At 45.0% G+C, this 20,745-nt stretch overlaps 1 protein-coding gene across 2 annotated transcripts in view; it reads left to right on the forward strand.

The window, feature by feature from the left end:
* TCFL5 (transcription factor like 5) overlaps positions 1 to 20,745 on the forward strand; it is a 226,581-nt gene that overhangs the window by 136,549 nt on the left and 69,287 nt on the right. The gene's annotated exons all lie outside the window — the stretch shown is intronic.

Consider the following 20,745-nt stretch of genomic DNA (forward strand, 5'->3'; position numbering starts at 1 on the left):
TGGAATAATAGGTAGAAGACAGGAAGGGACAGAAGAGGCAGATAGATTGAAGACCTTGGAAAGAAATTTAAGAAAAGACAAAAGAAAGCAGAACAAAATGGACAGATAATAAAGGTAGAAAAAAATAATTTTATGTCTATTTTGTCATTAGAATATATCAGATTTGAACTATATATCCTGCTAGAGACATAACTGGGGACTGCAAAGCCCAGGCAGTGCTTCTTTAGCTTCCAGCACTCCCCTAACACTATTCCTGTCATGTGTGACTGCAGTATTCTGTTAGCATGATATTTCTGTGTAGCATTCTGTAATAATTTGGCTTGTTCAGTTTTCTTGATAGTGGAGGGGATATATGTGAAGGGGAGGGGAAGGGAAACAGGGATTTTGTTGCCCCTTGCTCTGTATATTTGTATTTATAAAATGACAATTGTACAGAATATTGTTTCTTTTTATACTTTAATAAAATATGTTCAATATAAAATCATAACAGAGGCTTGTGCGGATGGGATCAGATGTTTTGCGGGGACCGAACTTGCGGAGACGGGGTGAAAATGTTTTTTAAAATTTCAGTCTTAGTAGTTTGCCGGTCCACAAAATAATTCTTTTATTTCCGCCGGTCCATAGGTGTAAAAAGGTTGAAGAACACTGCAGTAGACAGTGTTACAACCAGAAATGGACTAGGTTTTCTACTTGGTGTGCTACTCATCACAAGGAGCCACTGTCTACTTCCTTGTCTTCAGTTTTTGATTATCTGCTGCACTTCTCTCAATCTGGCCTCAAATCCACATCTATTCGAGTCCATCTCAGTGCCATTGCCACTTTTCATCAGCCTATTGAAGGGAAACCTCTTTCTGCTCATCCTCTGGTTTCCAGATTTATGAAAGGACTTTTCAATGTCAATCCATCTCTCAAGCGGCCTCTGGTGGTTTGAGACCTCAATCTGGTTCTTATTCACTTGATGAGACCTCCATTCGAACCAATAGATGCGGCTCATCTTAAATATCTTACTTGGAAAGTGGTATTTCTCATTGCACTCACCTCTACTAGACATTTCAGTGAACTACAAGCTTTAGTAGCAGAACCACCTTTCACTGTTTTTCATCATGACAAGGTGGTCCTTCATACTCATCCAAAATTCTTACCTAAAGTGGTCTCAGAATTTCATCTCAATCTATCCATCATCTTTCCAGTGTTTTTTCCAAAGCCTCATTCTCATCCTGGAGAAATAGCGCTTCATACTCTGGACTATAAACGTACTTTGGCTTTCTACTTGCAATGAACTCAACCTCACAGAACTTCGCCTCAACTTTTCATCTCCTTCGATCCAAATAAATTGGGACATCCTATTTCCAAATGAACCATCTCCAATTGGATGGCTGCTTGCATCTCTCTCTGCTATGCTCAGGCTGGTCTCCTTCTGCAGGGTCAAGCCATGGGGCATAGAGTTAGACCGATGGCGGTGTCTGTAGCTTTCCTCAGATCAACTCCTATTGAGGAAATCTGCAAGGCTGCCACTTGGTCCTCAGTTCATACATTCTCCTCTCATTATTGTCTGGATACTTTTTCCAGAAAAGATGGCCATTTTCGCCAGTCAGTCTTACAACATTTATTCTCCTAAATTGCCAACACTCCCATCATCCCATTCTGGTTAGCTTAGAGGTCACCCACATATTGAGAATATGCTGCTTGCTTGTCCTGGGTTAAAGCACAGTTACTTACCGTAACATTTGTTATCCCAGGACAAGCAGGCAGGTATTCTCACTAGTGGATGACATCATCCGATGGAGCCCTGATGCGGCATCTCACAAGCATACTTGCTTGTAGAAACTTTAGAAGTTTCGAGTCGCCCGCACTGCGCATGCGCGAATGCCTTCCTGCCCAGTGCACCGGGCGCGTCTCCTCAGTTCTTACTTTTCCGCGGAGCCGAGAAGTCCGTCTTCGACTCTCTGTGCGAAGTAACTTCACTTGTGCCTTCTGAGTCCGCGGTTTTGGGTTCTTTTTCTCAGAATCGTCGGTTTTCGTCGTGTTTCTTGTTTTTTCAAAAAAAAAAAAAAAATTCTTCCATCCGTTCGACTGGGCAGGCCACGTGGCCACAGCCCCACGGCTTCGATCTTGTGGCGGAGCTTTTTTGGCCTTAGTCCTGGCCTATCACTGGTTTTAAAAAGTGCCAGCGCGCGATTTCGCTGACGGACTCTCATCGACACTGTCTTTGGTGTCTTGGGCCTCAACACCTTCCAAAATCGTGCCAGCCTTGCTCCACACTTACAGCACGTGTGTTCAAGCATCGCTGCTTCTTGTGGGAGTCGCTGTTAAGCATGGAGGCTTTGACGGAGCTGTCTTCATCGAAGAGCGTTACACCTTCAACTTCCTCCTCGACTCTTCAGCCCTCCACCTCTGCGGCTCCGAGTCTGCTCAAGCCTGCTTCGTTTGTGCCAGCTCCGGCTCCAACGCCTGCTGCGGTGCCTTCCTCTTCAGGTCAGATAGTGCAGCAGCCCATTCCCCCCATGGTGCTTAAGGTGCCCAAGGCTTCTAAGTCCAAGCACCCGGGCTCCAGGGAGCGCGAAGCTCGTGCAGGAGGTCCCATTGTGGATGCAGATCCCTCCTTGCTGGCTTCGTTTCAGACCTTGCTTGAGAAGTAATTCATCGAGCTCTTTACCACTATGGAGCCGAAGCTTCTCTCCCAAATCCAGCCTGGGCACGCGGGGGCCTCCCACGAGGTCGAGCCGCCTCCAGTGCCTCAACGACGCACGCACTCTCTGCAGGTAGCCGAGTCTCTGCGAGTGTCTGGTCTGGCATCGATGCATGTATCGCAAGGAGCAGAGTCTTTGCCCATGCCTCCATTGGAACCGATTCACTCGATGCAAGGAGCAGAGTCTTTGCGAGTGCCTCCGTTGGAATCGATATTCTCGATGCCAGGCCTTGAGTTGTATCTACCCAGTCACCTCTGCTGCGATCCACCGCCTCCAGCCCCATCCACTCGCTGGATGCCTCGACGACGCCTTGCACGCCTCGACGTTCGAGGCCTACTTCCAGGCACAGTTCTGGTCATCGCTCGAGGCATTCTTCGAGGCATTCATCCAGGCATGCCTCGCCTCGTCGGAAGCAGCCTTTCCTCGAATATTCGTCACAGGCCACTTCGCCTCCTCCTATGCCAGGAGCTCGAGGATATCATGGGATCTTTTTCCCCCTGTCGATCCACGGCCTTGTTGGATCCAGAGGCCTCGACGTCTTCGAGTCCTTCTCGGGGTCCTGCTCTGGCTGACCAGCTGTCTTTCTCCTCTTTCCTTCGGCAGATGGCTGTGGATTTGGACATTAACCTGGACACGGGGTCCAAATTTTCTAAGGAGTATCTGGAGACGATGCATCTCCCTCAGCCGCCTGCTGAGTCCCTCCGGCTTCTTCTGCATAAGCTGCTGGACCAGACCTTCATGCACTGTTTTGAGACGCCTTACTCCATCCCCGCTGTTCCCGGAAAATTGGATGCCAGGTATCGCATGGTACACCATAAAGGATTCGATGGTGCCCAGCTCTCCCATCAGTCCCTCTTGGTGGAGTCCTCGTTGAAGCGATCTCACCCCTCCCAGGTCTATGCCACCATTCCACCAGGCCGGGAGGGCAAGACCATGGACAGATTCGGCAGGCACATCTACCAGAACTCGATGATGGCCTCTCGAGTCCTTAATTATAATTTTCATTTTACAACCTATTTTGAGTTTTTCCTCTCGGTCCTGCAAAAATTCCTGCCCTATTTGGACTCTCAAGCGCAGTTTGAGTACCAGGAGGTTCTGGCTTCGTTGTCCCAACTCCAGTTGCAGATGATGCAGTCTTCTTACGACGCTTTTGAGCTCTCTGCAGGGCTGCTGCTTGTTCAGTGGCCATGTGACGCCTTGCGTGGCTTACAACCATCGATATGGACCCCAATCTTCAGGACAGGCTGGCTAACGTCCCGTGTGCTGGAGCCGACCTCTTCGATGAGTCCATCGAGGCGTCAACCAAAAAGCTGTCGGACCACGAGAAATCCTTCCAGTCGATTCTCCGCCCGAAGCCCAAACCTGCTACTCCTCATCCATCACGCCCGCCTTTGATCTACCAGCGGCGTTACCCACTGAAACAGGCCCCCCCTATCTGTCAGCCTGTTAAGAGGCAGCATCCGCAGAAGCAGCCACAAAAACCTCAAGCGTCTGCTGTCCCCAAGGCTCCTCAGCCTTTTTGACTGTCTCAAGGAGAGCATAACGTCCGTCGTTCTGCCCTTCCCTGTTTTTCCCCCATCGGATGTCGCCTCCATCATTTTTATCATCGATGGACGGCTATTACCACCGACCTCTGGGTCCTTTCCATCGTAAGGGAGGGATACTCTCTTCAGTTCTATCAAGTTCCTCCAGAACATCCTCCAAGAGAGTATCCTTCCAATTTGACCCAGACCGCCCTTCTTCTTCAGGAAGCTCAGGCTTTGCTCCAGCTCCGGGCTGTCAAGCCAGTCCCTTTGGCTCAACAGAACAAGGGTTTTTACTCCCGATACTTCCTTCTTCCAAAGAAGACGGGCGATCTGCGTTCTATTTTGGATCTCAGGGTATTCAACAAGTTTCTGGTCAAAGAAAAGCTTTGCATGTTGACCCTGGCTTCTCTCTATCCCCTCCTCGAGCAGAACGACTGGTTATGCTCTCTGGATCTCAAGGAGGCCTACACTCACATTCCCATTCATCCGGCCTCCCGTCAATACCTCAGATTCTGGGTGGGACATCTTCATCTTCAATATCGAGTGCTCCCTTTCAGCCTGGCTTAGTCACCCAGAGCCTTCACCAAGTGCCTGGTTGTAGTGGCCGCAGCACTCGGGAACCATGGTCTTCAGGTGTTTCCCTACCTCGACAACTGGCTCATCAAGGATTCCACATCTAAGGGAGTCGTCCAGGCGACCCAAAGGACGATCTGGTTCCTGCAGAGTCTGGAGTTCAACATCAACTTTCCAAAATCCCATCTGCAACCTTCCTAGACTCTTCCCTTCATAGGAGCTGTTCTGGATACTATTCAACTCAGACGCCTGACTGCTCTTCTTTGTCTTTGTCACTCAGTGTCCTCTCGCCCGTCCATCTCGGCGGGACACGTGATGGTTTTTCTGGGTCACATGGCCTCTACAGTACATGTGACTCCTTTTGCCAGACTTCACCTCAGAATTCCTCAGTGGACCCTGGCATCTCAATGGACGCAGGTCTCCGACCCTCTGACTCGACACATTCAGGTCACTCCTGCTCTAACACAGTCTCTTCGCTGGTGGATGCTCTCTTCCAATCTCTCCAGAGGTTTGCTGTTTCACACCCCTCCCCATCAAAAGGTTCTCATGACCAACACCTCGACCTATGGTCTACACACTCAAGGCTATTGGACGAGTGCAGACCGCCTGTGCCACATCAATCTCCTGGAACTCAGGGCAATTTTCAATGCTCTCACTGCTTTTTAGCATCTGCTTCACGACATGGTGGTCCTCATTCGCATGGACAATCAGGTCGCCATGAATTATGTCAACAAGCAGGGAGGCACGGGTTCGGCCTCCCTCTGTCAGGAAGCTCTGAAAGTTTGGGATTGGGCTATTTCGCCACAACACCTTCCTCAAAGCTGTCTACATTCAGGGGGCGGACAATGCCTTGGCGGACAACTTGAGTCATCTTCTCCAGCCTCACAAATGGACTCTCCATTCCACGCTCCTTCATCAAATTTTCTCTCTATGGGGGACACCTCAGATAGACCTCTTTGCAGCCCCCCACAACTTCAAGCTGCCTCAGTTCTGATCCAGGATCTACACTCCTCATCGCCTCGAGGCAGATGCTTTTCTTCTGGACTGGAGGAATCTCTTTCTATATGCGTTTCCTCTGTTTCCTCTCATTCAAAAGATGCTGGTCCAGCTGAAGTCCGACCATGCCACCATGATTCTGATTGCTCCTCGGTGGCCCAGACAACCGTGGTACTCCCTTCTGCTTCAACTCAGCAGCAGGGAGCCCTTCCTTCTACCAGTGTTTCCATCGCTGCTTACACAGCATCAGGGATCTCTGCTTCATCCCAACCTACAGGCTCTACACCTGACAGCTTGGTTCCTCTCAACGTAACTCCCCTCCAGTTTTCAACAGCTGTGCGGGATGTTTTGGAAGCTTCACGGAAGCCTGCTATCAAACAATGCTATTCCCAAAAATGGACTAGATTTTCTACTTGGTGTTTTTCTCATCATAAGGAGCCGCAGCATGCCTCCTTATCCTCTGTTTTGTACTATCTTTTGCACCTATCTCATTCTGGCCTCAAGTCTACATCAATCCGAGTCCATCTTAGTGCAATTGCTACTTTCCATCAGCCGCTTCAAGGGAAACCTCTCTCTGCTCATCCTGTGGTTTCCAGATTCATGAAAGGACTTTTCCATGTCAATCCTCCTCTCAAACCGCCTCCAGTGGTTTGGGACCTCAATATTGTTCTTTCTCAGCGTATGAAACCTCCATTTGAACCTATTGACAAGGCTCATCTGAAATATCTCACTTGGAAAGTGGTGTTTCTCATTGGCCTCACTTCTGCTCGTTGAGTTAGTGAGCTTCAAGCATTGGTTGCGGATCCTCCTTTTACAGTGTTCTATCATGACAAGGTGGTTCTTCGCACTCATACAAAATTCCTTCCTAAAGTGGTCTCGGAATTTCATCTCAATCAATCCATTGTTCTTCCAGTGTTTTTTCCAAAGCCTCATTCTCATCCTGGAGAATCAGCTCTGCATACTCTGGACTGTAAACGTGCCTTAGCCTTCTACCTGGAACGCACAAAGCCACACAGAACTGCTCCTCAACTTTTCATCTCCTTTGATCTGAACAAGTTGGGACGTCCTATCTCTAAGCATACCATCTCCAGCTGGATGGCGGCTTGTATCTCTTTCTGCTATGCCCAGGCTGGATTACCCCTTCACAGTAAAGTCACAGCTTTCACAGCTTCTGTAGCTTTCCTTAGATCGACACCGATTGAGGAAATTTGTAAAGCTGCCACTTGATCCTCGGTTCATACCTTCACTTCTCATTATTGTCTGGATACTTTTTCCAGACGGGATGGACAGTTTGGCCAAACTGTATTACAGAATTTATTCCCCTAAGTTGCCAACTCTTCCTCCATCCCATTGTGGTTAGCTTGGAAGTCATGTGATGTAGCAAAAATGGATGGAACACTAATAGTGTATATAACGTGATTTAAATCAAGGGAAAAAAGACCTCAAAATACCCCTAAGATGTGAACAATGAAGTCACAAATTTTTCGGGGTTAGGTATCATCACTGGTCAAAAACCCTTGAAGTGTTTTAAAAAATTTTTCTTTTAATTAATTTTTAAATCTTTTTAAATATTTTTATGAATATAGTGTATATCATTTTTGTGTTCACATTTTCTTTCTATGAACAAATGAGCAATTAAATGGCTGGCAACCATTCATTCAATGCCAAGATAATCAACATGCTTATACTTAAATGTTGATAGACTTATCTTTGATAACCCGACGGGGGCCCAGTCCGTTTCGCACTGATGGGCTTCTTCAGGGGTAATGAAAAAACTTGTTGAATTGCCAGTTGAATTTCAACTTTGCTCAAAGATCTTTAAATGAAAGAAAAATATATAAGAATATACATTATATAACAGGTTTCTACTGAATAAATCATTAATGAAAAACATTAAACACCCTGTATGTTGATGTTAATCCTGCAATTTCATCTATAATGTTGTATTGCATTTGTCATTAAAGCATTATCACAATAGGTTTAAATGTGTCTGAGTTGAACCAATGAAACTGTGAGTCAACATATAGTTTAAATGTTGCAATAATAGTTGCAAGCTATCTGTTTCTTTGTAGCAATTTAAGAATCTCTCAAATGAATGTATCCATGGATGTACTAACCAATATAAACAATTTCTTAAAGCTTAACAATGTTTAAGCAAACGGCAGTACTTTTAGATCTAGCAATTTGAAACCATATAATACTTGCCGTTGTTGAAATTCTCACAAACATTTTAGATAGTCATATGTGATGAAAAAATGGCGCCCGTAGCTAAACAGAACGCTGTGAATTAGTTAGCCAATCAGGATGCTGGATACACAAATGTTCCGTGTGTTTAAAAAAACAATTTCTTGATCTGTATGAGTTTTGTTTAATTATTTAATCACTCGTTTTGAGTGTAATAGTTTAGGCATCTGAGTATTTACATGAGTTCACGATCTATCATAGTTAATTGCCATTAAACCGACTTAAAGTTTAACGGAGACAAGATATTATGAACTGTAGCTATAAGTTCAATTTCTTTTTAAATGCTTTACCAGTCACAATAATGCTCAAAAAAGTTAAACATATAATGGTGTTTAAGTAGGAAGCAATAATCTACACTATAACCGCTTTAGAGTTAAAAAATACTTGCCGGTGGTGAAACTTTCATCAACTCCTCACCGAGTTTTTACAAAAACAAAATGGCGATCGTATTTAAACTAGACGCTGTGAACTTACTGGCCAATCGAAACGCAGATGCACAACCAATGTGATACACGATTTTAATCATTTTAGATTGATTTATTTATATGTTGATCTTAAAATGTTACTTTGGAGCATTTAAATTCACCTGAGATATGCAATAAATAATTGCTATAAAGTTTATGAATGAATACACAATATTGAAATCGATGTTTATGGCTTTATGTGTGTCAACCCAAATTCTTATACTTAAAGTGCCACATTTGAATTTAGATGCTGAAATAAAGTACCAAAATGTGAATGACAATTATTGAACCAGAAGAACATAGAATGCAATCAAGTCATGATGTTTTATGACAACATGAATTCTAATTTTGATTTGGAATGGCACTTTCTAAAAGAAAGCGTGCCATTCTATTTGGCTGTTTAATCCATAAGGCTCAAGAGAATGAAGTCTCGAAATCCAAGATTGTTCTCTTCTTAATAAAAGTTTGTTACGATCACCCCCTCTTTTAGATTTAGAAACTTGATCAATAACCCAGCATTTCAGTTGTTGAAATTTGTGTTGAAGATCATTGCAATGGGCTACCATGGGGGCTTCAATTTTCATTCTTTTAAGATTGGATCGATGTTCATTTAATCTGATCTTTAAACTTCTTATGGTTTTGCCTACATATATCTTGTTGCATGGGCATGCCACAAGGTAAACCACATGTGTGCTGTTGCAGTTACTGAAAAAATTGATCTTGTATTGTTTGGAATCAAATGGATTCAAAAAAGTATCTGATTGTATCATGATTTCACAATTGGAACAATGTCCACATTTGTAATGACCCTTTAATATAGTAGACTTTATAGTAGATGTTTTAAGTTCAGACGGGCTTAAAAGTTCTTTGAGGTTCTTGCCACGGGAGTAAGCATTTCTTAGATTAGTATTTTTGAACATGTCCATTGTTTGCATTACTTTCCAATGTTTTTTCATTACGTATGAGATTTTAGAACTTGCATTGTTGTATTTGGAAACGAAGGTGCAAACGTTGTTGCTTTGATGATGCTTAGAAACAGGATTTAGCAAATATTCTCGATTATTAAATTTTGCTCTTGTGTATGCTGATTTGATGTTTCTTCTGCTATAACCTCTGTCAAGAAACTTGTCCTTTAGTGATTTGGATTGATATTTGAAATCTCTATCTTCACTACATATACGTTTGTATCTAAGAAACTGAGAATATGGTAAGCTAGTCTTACATCCCAACGGGTGACAACTAGTGGAATGTAATAGAGTGTTACGATCTGTACTTTTATGATGGACTTTTGTTATGAATCCATTTGTTGTTTGTGTAACTTCAACATCTAGAAAATTTATGATTTGGTAAGAATGTGTGTATGTGAAAATAATATTCTCATTGCAAGTGTTTAACCATCTAAAGAACAGAACAAATTCCTCAACAGTACCTGACCACAATAGAAAAATATCATCTATGAATCTATGCCATGATTTAATTCTACTGTTGAATGGTGATGATAATATCCATTCTTTTTCAAAAAGATTCATAAAAATACAAGCAATCGACGGAGCAAACGTTGCACCCATCGCAACTCCAGACAGCTGAACATATAATTTGTCAAGAAACAAAAAATAGTTTTCTTGCATTGCTAATCTTGTCAGATGTATCAAAAAGTCAGTGGGAACACAGTGTGGACGTGGCCTGGATTCCAAAATTTGTCGGATAGCCTCAATGGCCTCAGATTGAGGGATGGATGTATATAGAGAACTGATGTCCAAGGTTACCATCAGAAATAAAGTGCCATCTGTTTTCTGATACGATATGGTGTCCAAAATGTTCAGAAAATGTGTCGTATCTTTGATATATGAAAAATGACTTTCAACATGAGATCTTAAAAATTTATCAACATATGAAGATAATGCTTCTAATAAAGAACCTTTTGCAGAAATGATCGGTCTACCAGGTGGTTGCTGTATGTTTTTGTGAATTTTTGGTAATAGATATAGAACTGGAATGGTTGGATTAACTACATTCAAATATTGATGTTCACGTTTAGTTATATACCCATCAGATAATGCTTTTTTAGTAATTTTTGAAATAACAGTTTTTAATCTGTGAGTTGGATCTAAACGAATTTCCTTGTATATGGATGGATTGCATAGTTGAGACAGTGCTTCTTTGATATAGTCTGCTCTATTCATGACGACTACAGCACCGCCTTTATCTGCGTTTTTGATTACTAATTGGTCATTTCTACGAAGATTTTGTAAAGCATTCCGTTCCATCTTTGTTAAATTGTTATTTCTGAAGGAAAACTTCATTTGGTCTATCTCTTGTAATATTAACTCTTTAAACACTGTTAAAGTAGAGTCAATTGGACCTGGTGGAACCCAATTTGATTTATTATAAACCACCAAACGGTCAGAAATCTTTTTGTCTTTAAAGAAGATTTTTAATTGTAATGAACGTATGAATTTTTCAAAATCTATACGGAATTGAAAAGCATTGAAGTGATTTGACGGTACAAAAGATAGACCCAAAGATAGAACGTGTTCTTCTATGGGATTAAGTTGATATGATGATAAATTCACTACGGTCGATACAGATTTCTTTGTTGTCGTCCTCGTCGGTTGTTTCTGCCACCTCTTTGTCTCCGGTAATTTTGTCTTCTTGTGGCTAAAAAATCAGCTGAAGAATCACTGCTGATAGAAGAGCTTTGTGTGGTTTGGACACCTGAAGGTATTGAAACAGTATTGGCATCATTCTTTCTGTACATCCAAGGATATACCCGACCTGATTCATAATCTTTCTGGTCTCTTGCTAATTTTCTCATTTTTTGTTTTCTTACAGATTCTTTGTGTTTGTCGACTTGGCTGGTAATGTCTTTGAATTTAATGTCAAACTCCTGTTCTCCTAGTTTGGATTTCAAATTAACAAAGTCGGTGTCTAATAGAGCTTTTTGTGTGTTGATAACTTTCTTGCTGCGTTCTATCACTAATAACATAATGTCCAGTGAACATTTGTTAAGAATTTTGTTCCAACAGTCAATGAAATCAGTGTCATCTCTAAACATCTGTGGTTCTAGATGAACCCTCAATCCACGAGGAATGTGTTCTTTCTTGCAATATTCAACTAAAGCTGAACCATTCAATTCCAATCTCACAATTCGTTTATATTTGATAATAATGTCATTAATATCTGCTGATTCAATGGAATTGGCAGTGGTGCTTAATGTTTCAAATTCATTCATAAGTGAATTGGCTTTATCTACTGTAAAGCTCAGACCAGAGGTCCATGATTTATTCGAAGTTTCCATAATGTGTACACAGTATCAACTGAATGAAAGAATGGAAAACAAAATAGTGTCCAAATAAGTCATGTGATGTAGCAAAAATGGATGGAACACTAATAGTGTATATAACGTGATTTAAATCAAGGGAAAAAAGACCTCAAAATACCCCTAAGATGTGAACAATGAAGTCACAAATTTTTCGGGGTTAGGTATCATCACTGGTCAAAAACCCTTGAAGTGTTTTAAAAAATTTTTCTTTTAATTAATTTTTAAATCTTTTTAAATATTTTTATGAATATAGTGTATATCATTTTTGTGTTCACATTTTCTTTCTATGAACAAATGAGCAATTAAATGGCTGGCAACCATTCATTCAATGCCAAGATAATCAACATGCTTATACTTAAATGTTGATAGACTTATCTTTGATAACCCGACGGGGGCCCAGTCCGTTTCGCACTGATGGGCTTCTTCAGGGGTAATGAAAAAACTTGTTGAATTGCCAGTTGAATTTCAACTTTGCTCAAAGATCTTTAAATGAAAGAAAAATATATAAGAATATACATTATATAACAGGTTTCTACTGAATAAATCATTAATGAAAAACATTAAACACCCTGTATGTTGATGTTAATCCTGCAATTTCATCTATAATGTTGTATTGCATTTGTCATTAAAGCATTATCACAATAGGTTTAAATGTGTCTGAGTTGAACCAATGAAACTGTGAGTCAACATATAGTTTAAATGTTGCAATAATAGTTGCAAGCTATCTGTTTCTTTGTAGCAATTTAAGAATCTCTCAAATGAATGTATCCATGGATGTACTAACCAATATAAACAATTTCTTAAAGCTTAACAATGTTTAAGCAAACGGCAGTACTTTTAGATCTAGCAATTTGAAACCATATAATACTTGCCGTTGTTGAAATTCTCACAAACATTTTAGATAGTCATATGTGATGAAAAAATGGCGCCCGTAGCTAAACAGAACGCTGTGAATTAGTTAGCCAATCAGGATGCTGGATACACAAATGTTCCGTGAGTTTAAATACGATCGCCATTTTGTTTTTGTAAAAACTCGGTGAGGAGTTGATGAAATACCTGCCTGCTTGTCCTGGGATAAAGCAATGTTACTTACCGTAACAGTTGTTATCCAGGGACAGCAGGCAGCTATTCTCACGTCCCACCCACGTCCCCTGGGTTGGCTTCTCTGCTAGCTATCTGAACTGAGGAGAAGCGCCCGGTGCACTGGGCGGGAAGGCACTCGCGCATGCGCGGTGCGGGTGACTCGAAACTTCTAAAGTTTCTACAAGCAAGTATGCTTGTGAGACGTCAGCATCGGGGCTCCGTCGGATAAAATCACCCACTAGTGAGAATAGCTGCCTACTGTTCCTGGATAACAACTGTTAAGGTAAGTAACATTGCTTTATCCAGGGACAGCAGGCAGATATTCTCACAACCCACCCACCTCCCCTGGTTGGCTTCTTAGCTAGCTATCTGAACTGAGGAGATGCGTGACCTGACTCGGGCGGGAAGACACATGCGCGGTGCAGCACTCGCGAGCTCTTAAAAGATCTTCAAGCAAGTCTGCTTGCGAGACTGTCCGCTGCGGGGCTTCGTGGATGATGTCACCTATATGTTGAGAATATCTGCTTTCTGTCCCTGGATAACAGCTGTTACAATAAATACCTATGCTTTTTGGATAGTCCTTCCTTCTGCTGCTTCCCATCGCAGAGTCTTCCTCGATTAGTGGAGTTGGGGATTCTAATCCCTTTTCTGCTTAGTTCCCAAGAACACCGGAGGACTGAGTTTTTTCTTGGCTCTCAGAGCTCTCCTCTTTTTCTAATTGAGCGGTTCATCAGGCTATGTCCCGACTGGCTATGCCCCCTGGATTTTAAAGAAGCCTCCCCTTATCCCTTTTTTCTCCGGCTTCCAACAGTACATCAATCACTGTCATTACCAGTTTAGGGTTCTTCCTTTCTGTCTGGTATCGTCTCCCAGAGTCTTCACAAAATGTTTGCTTGTGGTGGCCGCATCTCTCCGGTCTTTCCTTTTCTGGATGGATGGCTGGTTGATCCAGGCTGTTTTTTCTCAAGCAGTGGTCCAAGCAATATCTCGGACCATCTCCTTTCTTCGGGTTCTAGGCTTCGTAGGCAAATTCCTCATAGCTTTTCCATTGGGGTAATCCTAGCCACCACTCTCAAGAGAGCGTTTCTTCCTCCAGATCGCCTTCAGGCTCTCATCCATCTTTGTCAGCACATTTCTACCTGACACATGATGGTTCTCTAGGCCAGTGGTTCCCATCCCTGTCCTGGAGTACCACCAGGGTTGGGTTTTTGGGATAGCCCTAATGAATATGCATGAGGGAGATTTGCATATAATGGTGGTGTCAGGCATGCAAATCTTCTCCGTGCATATTCATTAGGGCTATGCCGAAAACCCGAATGGCTTGGTGGTCCTCTAGGACAGGGTTGGGAACCACTGATCTAGACCACAGGGCTCCCCCTGTTCATGTCATACCACTGGCAAGACTACATCTTCGCACTCCTCAGTGGACCCTTGCTCCCCAGTGGTCTTAGGCGAGGGATAGTCTTTCACAGTTTATCTACCTGTCTCATCGCCTCTTCTGCAGTCGCTTCAATGTGACTGACCTCCTTTCATCTGTCCAGAAGAGGTCTCCTTTTTCACTTGTCCCCTCATTACAGGGTCATCATGACACATGCATCTTCTTATGCATCTTTCTGCCCCTTCTGGATGAGTTTCTGCGTTCTTCTGATGCAACTCTGGCTGTCCAGGCTTTTACCTATGCAAGGCAGCAACCAGATTCCGGGTCTTTGGTCCGCCAGGGATCGGAAATTTCACATCAATTTCCTTGCACTCAGCCTGATGTTTTTGCTGTCCTCAGGACTTTACCTCATGTTCCTTGCTCGCAAGTCCTCCTCCTTTGCACAACCAAGTAGCAATGTACTACCTCATAAAGCAATGAGGCATGGGCTCTATCCTGTTGTGTCAGGAGGCCCAGAACATCTGGACTTGGGCGACAGCTCGCAGTTTGTTCTTGCAGCCAGTTTGCATTCATGGGAGCAGAATTTCCTAGCAGACAATTTCAGCAGAATTCTTCCACTTCATGAATGGACTCTCAACTCTATAACTCTCCAGTCCATCTTTGCTCAATGGGGCACTTCTCCAGTGGACTTGTTTGAGTCTTCTCACAATCACCAATTGCCCCACTTTTGCTCTAGACTTTACTCCCCTTTCCTTCTGGCAGCAGCTGCTTTCCTCCTGGATTGGACGGGACTGATTTCTCTATGCATTCCCTCCTCTCACTGTCATGTTGTGACTTTTATTCAAGCTCAAAAGAGCAGCAGCCACTATGATTCCCTTTATTCCATGGTGGCCAGGGCAACATTGGTTCTCCCTTCTCCTTCAACTCAGCTTCAGGGAGTCCATACCTCTTCTAATATTTCTTACTCTGTTCACTCAGACTCAGAAATTACTGATTCATCCAATCTGCAATGTTTTTTCTTGATTCCGTCAAGTGCTGGACTTGAGGAAAGGTTTGTTGCTTTACACCAAAGAATCCTGGGATCAACTCCTTTGACAGGATGTTTGCCTTTACTTATATTTTTCTCAGCCTGTTCATTACCTGTTGGCTGTCTCCAGGGAACCAGCCGCTTTCCACTGTTACCATCAAAAGTGGCCTCGCTTTTCTTCCTGGTGTCTTCTTTATCTTCATGTTCTACCTCCCCCGACAGTGGAATTGATCTTGGCTTATTTTCTTCTCTTGTTTGACTCTAGTCTCAAGTCTATATCTCTCAGACTTCTTTTCACTGCTCTTGCCTTTTTTTCCTCTGTTAGGCGAGGATCACCTCTTCCTGTTTATCCTTTGGTTTCCCAATTTCTGACATGGGTTTTTACTGTGTAACTACATCTCAAGCCTTCCCCTGTCATTTGTGATCTCCTGTAGTCCTTTCCTCTTGGTTTTCAGGTCTATGATATGATTTTTTTTCTCTGTGCAACCACCTCTACAGTCTCCACATGTCATTTGGGACCTTACTGTAGTTCTTTCCAGTTTGTTGCAGCCACTTTTTGCACTAGTGGCCATACCTCATCTTCAGATGCTTGCCTAGAAAGTGGTCTTCCTTATTACTCTCCCCTCCACCAGAAGGGTCAGTGAGTTCCACACATTAGTAGCAGATTCACCCTTCCCAGTCTTTCATCATGTCAAGGTGGTTCTGCATACACGTCCAAAGTTTCTTTCAAAAGTAATCACTTTTCCTCTCACTCAGTCACTTGTTCTGCCTGTGTTTTTGCCTACGCCTCATTCTCATGCTGGCGTACCTGCTTTGTCTACTTTGGACTGTAAACAAGCTTTGCCTTTCTACATTGACCGGACTGATCCAAATCAGTTAGGGCACTTTGTATTCAAGCGAACGATTTTCAACTGGCTGGCTGCCTGCATCTCGTTCTGTTATGCTCAGACTGGACTAGCACGGGAGAGTCGTGTCGCAGTCCACAGAGTTTGAACTCTGGCAGCTTTTGTTGTTTTCCTTAGATCTTCACCTTTGAGGAATTCTGTCAAGCTGCCTCCTGGTCCTTAGTTAATACATTCACTTCTCACTACTCTCTGGATTCTTTCTTCGGACACGGTGGGCACTTCGGCCACTCTGTTTTTCAACATATATTTTTTTTTCAGCCAACATTCCCACCATCCCATCGCTGTTAGCTTGGAGGTCACCCATATGTGAGAATATGCTGCCTGCTTGTCCTGGGATAAAGCACAGTTATCCCAGGACAAGCAGGCAGGTATTCTCACTAGTGGGTGATGTCATCCGACGGAGCCCCGATGCGGACGTCTCACAAGCATATTTGCTTGTAGAAACTTTAGAAGTTTCGAGTTTCCCACACCGCGCATGCGCCTTCCCTCCCGATGCACCGGGCGTGTCTCCTCAGTTCTTACTTTTCCGCGGAGCCGAGAAGTCCATCTTCGACTCTCTGCGCGAAGTAACTTCCCTTGTACCTTCTAAGTCCGCGGTTTTGGGTTCTTTTACCTCAGAATCGTTGATTTTCGTCGTATTTTATTGTTTTTCCAAAAAAAAAAAAAATTTTCCTTCCTTTCGACCGGGCAGGCCACGTGGCCGCAGCCCCGCGGCTTCGACCTAGCGGCGGAGCTTTTTCGGCCTATGGTCCCGGTTTTAAGAAGTGTGTCAAGTGCCAGCGCGCGATTTTGCTGACAGACCCTCATCGACGCTGTCTGCAGTGTCCCGGGCCTCAACACCTTCGGAAATCATGCCTGCCTTGCTCCACACTTACAGCACGTGCGTTTAAGCATCGCTGTTTCTTGTGGGAGTCGCTGTTCAGCATGGAGGCTTCGTCGGAGCTGACTTCATCGAAGAGCGCCAAGCCTTCGACTTCCGCCTCGACTCTTCCATCTTCCACCTCTGCGGCCCCGAGTCTCCTCAAGCCTGCTTCGTTTCTGCCGGCTTCGACTTCACCGCCGTCTGCGGAGCCTTCCTCTGCCTCCTCAGGTCAGGTAGCTAAGCAGCCCATTCCCCCTGTGGTGCTCAAGGTGCCCAAGGCTTCTAAGTCCAAGCACCCGGGCGGCAGTGATCCCGATGTCCGTGCAGGAGGTCCCATCTCGGATGCGGATCCCTCCTTGCCGGCATCGTTCCAGACCTTGCTGGATAAGCAGTTCATCAAGCTCTTTACTACCATGAGGCCGAAGCTTCTTTCCCAAATCCAGCCTGTGCACGTGGGGACCTCCCGCGAGGGTGAGCTGCCTCCGGTGCTTCCTCGTCGTAAACTCTCGCTGCAGGGAGCTGAGTCTCTGGTCTGGTCTGGTCTCTTTGCATGCATCGCAAAGAGCAGAGTCTTTGCCCATGCCTCCCTTGGAACCGATTCCCTCGATGCCGGGAGCCGAGTCTCTGCGAGGGCCTCCTCCGGACCCGATGCCCTCGATGCCGTGCCTCGAGGCTTGGAGAGTGCCTCGAGGTGCGTCTACTCAGCCGCCTCTGCTTCGATCCACCGCCTCCAGTCCCATTCATTCGCTGGAAGCCTCGTCGGTGCCTTGCTCGCCTCGACGGTCGAGGCCGACTTCCAGGCACAGTTTGGGTCTTCACTTGAGGCATTCATCGAGCCGTGACTCGCCTCGAAGGAAGCAGCCTTTCATCGATTATTTGCCTCAGGAGTTTTCACCTCCTCCTATGCCGTAGCTCAAAGACACTTTGGGATCTTTTACTCTCTGCCGATCCACAGCCTCGTTGGACCCGGAGGCCTCATCGTCCTCGAGTTCTTCTCGGGGCCCGGCGCTGGCTGACCAGCTTTCGTTTTCCTCTTTCCTACGACAGATGGCTGTAGATTTGGTCTGCAAAAGTTTCTGCCATATTTGGACTTCCAAGCTCGCTTCGAGTACTCGGAGGTTCTGGCTTCGTTATCCCAACAGAGGTTCCAGATGATGCAGTCTTCTTACGACGCTTTTGAGCTCTCGGCGAGGGCTGCTGCTTGTTCGGTGGCCATGCAACGCCTGGCGTGGCTTCAAACCATCGATATGGACCCAAATCTTCAGGACAGGCTGGCTAACGTCCCATGTGCTGGTGCCGACCTCTTCGATGAGTCCATCGAGGCGGCGACCAAGAAGCTGTCGGATCATGAGAAGTCTTTCCAGTCCATTCTCCGTCCGAAGCCCAAGCCTGCTCCTCCTCGTTCATCACGCCCGCCTATGATCTATCAGCGGCGTTACCCACTGAAAAAGGCACCTACCATCCGTCAGCCTGTTAAAGAGACAGCACACGCTGAAGCAGCAGCAAAAACCTTCCACGTCTGCTGTACCGAAGGCTCCTCAGCCTTTTTGACTGTTTCGTAGAGAGCATAACTACCATCATTCTGCCCTCCCCTGTTTTTCCCATCAGAAGTCGTCTCCATCATTTTTACCATCGATAGACGACTATCACCACCGACCTCTGCCTCCTTTCCATCATAAGGGAGGGATACTCTCTTCAGTTCCATTAAGTTCCTCCGGAACATCCTCCAAGAGAGTATCCTTCCAACTTAACCCAGACTGCCCTTCTTCTTCATGAAGCTCAGGCTTTGCTCCGGCTTTGGGCTGTCGAGCCGGTCCCTTTGGACAACGGAACAAGGGTTTTTACTCCCGGTACTTCTTGTTCCGATCTGCGTCCTATTTTGGACCTCAGGGTGCTCAACAAGTTTCTGGTCAAAGAGAAGTTTCGCATGTTAACTTTGGCTTCTCTCTAGCCCCTCCTTGATCAGAACGACTGGTTATGCTCTCTGGATCTCAAGGAGGTCTACACTCATATTCCCATCCATCCGGCCTCCCGTCAATACCTCAGATTTCGGGTGGGACATCTTCATCTTCAATACCAAGTGCTTCCTTTCGGCCTGGCTTCGTCTCCCAGAGTCTTCATCAAGTGCCTGGTTGTAGTGGCCGCAGCACTCAGGACCCACGGTCTCCAGGTGTTTCCCTACCTCGACGACTGGCTCATCAAGGATTCCACATCTCAGGGAGTCGTCCAGGCTACCCAAAGGACGATCTGGTTCCTGCAGAGTCTGGGGTTCGAGATCAACTTCCCAAAATCCCATCTGCGCCCTTCCCAGACTCTTTCCTTCATTGGAGCGGTTCTGGATACCATTCAACTCGGAGCATTCCTTCCTCCACAATGCCTGGATGCCCTTCTTCGTCTTTGTCACTCAGTGTCCTCTCGCCCGTCCATCTCGGCGAGACTTATGATGGTTCTTCTAGGCCACATGGTCTCTACAGTATACGTGACTCCTTTTGCCAGACCTCACCTCAGAATTCCTCAGTGGACCCTGGCATCTCAATGGACGCAGGTATCCGATCCTCTGATTCGCCACATTCAGGTCACTCCTGCTCTGACACAGTCTCTTCGCTGGTGGATGCTCTCTTCCAATCTCTCCAGAAGTTTGCTGTTTCACATGCCTCCCCATCAAAAGGTTCTCACGACCAACTTCTCGACCTATGCTTGGGGGGCTCATCTGGATGGTCTGCGCACTCAAGGCTATTGGACCAGTGCGGACCGCCTGTGTCACATCAATCTACTGGAACTCAGAGCGATTTTCAATGCTCTCAATGCTTTTCAGCATCTCCTCCACGACATGGTGATTCTCATTCACACGGACAATCAGGTCGCCATGTATTATGTCAACAAACTGGGAGGCACGGGATCGGCCTCCCTCTGTCAGGAAGTTCTGAAGGTCTGGGATTGGGCAATTCGCCACAACACATTCCTCAAAGCTGTTTACATTCAGTGGGCGGACAATGCCATGGCGGACAACTTGAGTCGTGTTCTACAGCCTCACGAATGGACTCTCCATTCCACGCCCCTTCATCACATCTTCTCTCTGTGGGGAACGCCTCAGATAGATCTCTTTGCAGCCCCCACAACTTCAAACTGCCTCAGTTCTGCTCCAGGATCTACACTCCTCACCGCCTCGAGGCAGATGCTTTTCTTCTGGACTGGAGGAATCTATTTCTGTATGCGTTTCCTCTCATTCAAAAGACTCTGGTCAAGCTCAAGTCCGACCGGGCCACCATGATTCTGATTCTCCTTGGTGGCCCAGACAACCTTGGTACTCCTTTTTTCTTCAGCTGAGCAGCAGGGAGCCTTTCCTTCTACCAGTGTTTCCATCTCTGCTTACGCAGCATCAGGGATCTCTGCTTCATCCCAACCTGCAGTTGCTACACCTGACAGCTTGGTTCCTTTCAATGTAACCTCCCTTCAGTTTTCCCAAGCTGTGAGGGATGTTTTAGAAGCTAAACGGAAGCCGGCTACCAGACAATGCTATTTTCAAAAATGGACTAGATTTTCTGCATGGTGTTTTTCTCGTCATAAGGAGCCTCAACATGCCTTCTTATCCTCTGTGTTGGACTATCTTTTGCACTTATCTCATTCTGGCCTCAAGTCTACATCGATCAGAGTCCATTTGAGTGCGATTGCTGC

The sequence above is a fragment of the Geotrypetes seraphini genome, chromosome 11 (genome assembly GCF_902459505.1).
Source record: "Geotrypetes seraphini chromosome 11, aGeoSer1.1, whole genome shotgun sequence".
Lineage (NCBI taxonomy): Eukaryota > Metazoa > Chordata > Amphibia > Gymnophiona > Dermophiidae > Geotrypetes > Geotrypetes seraphini.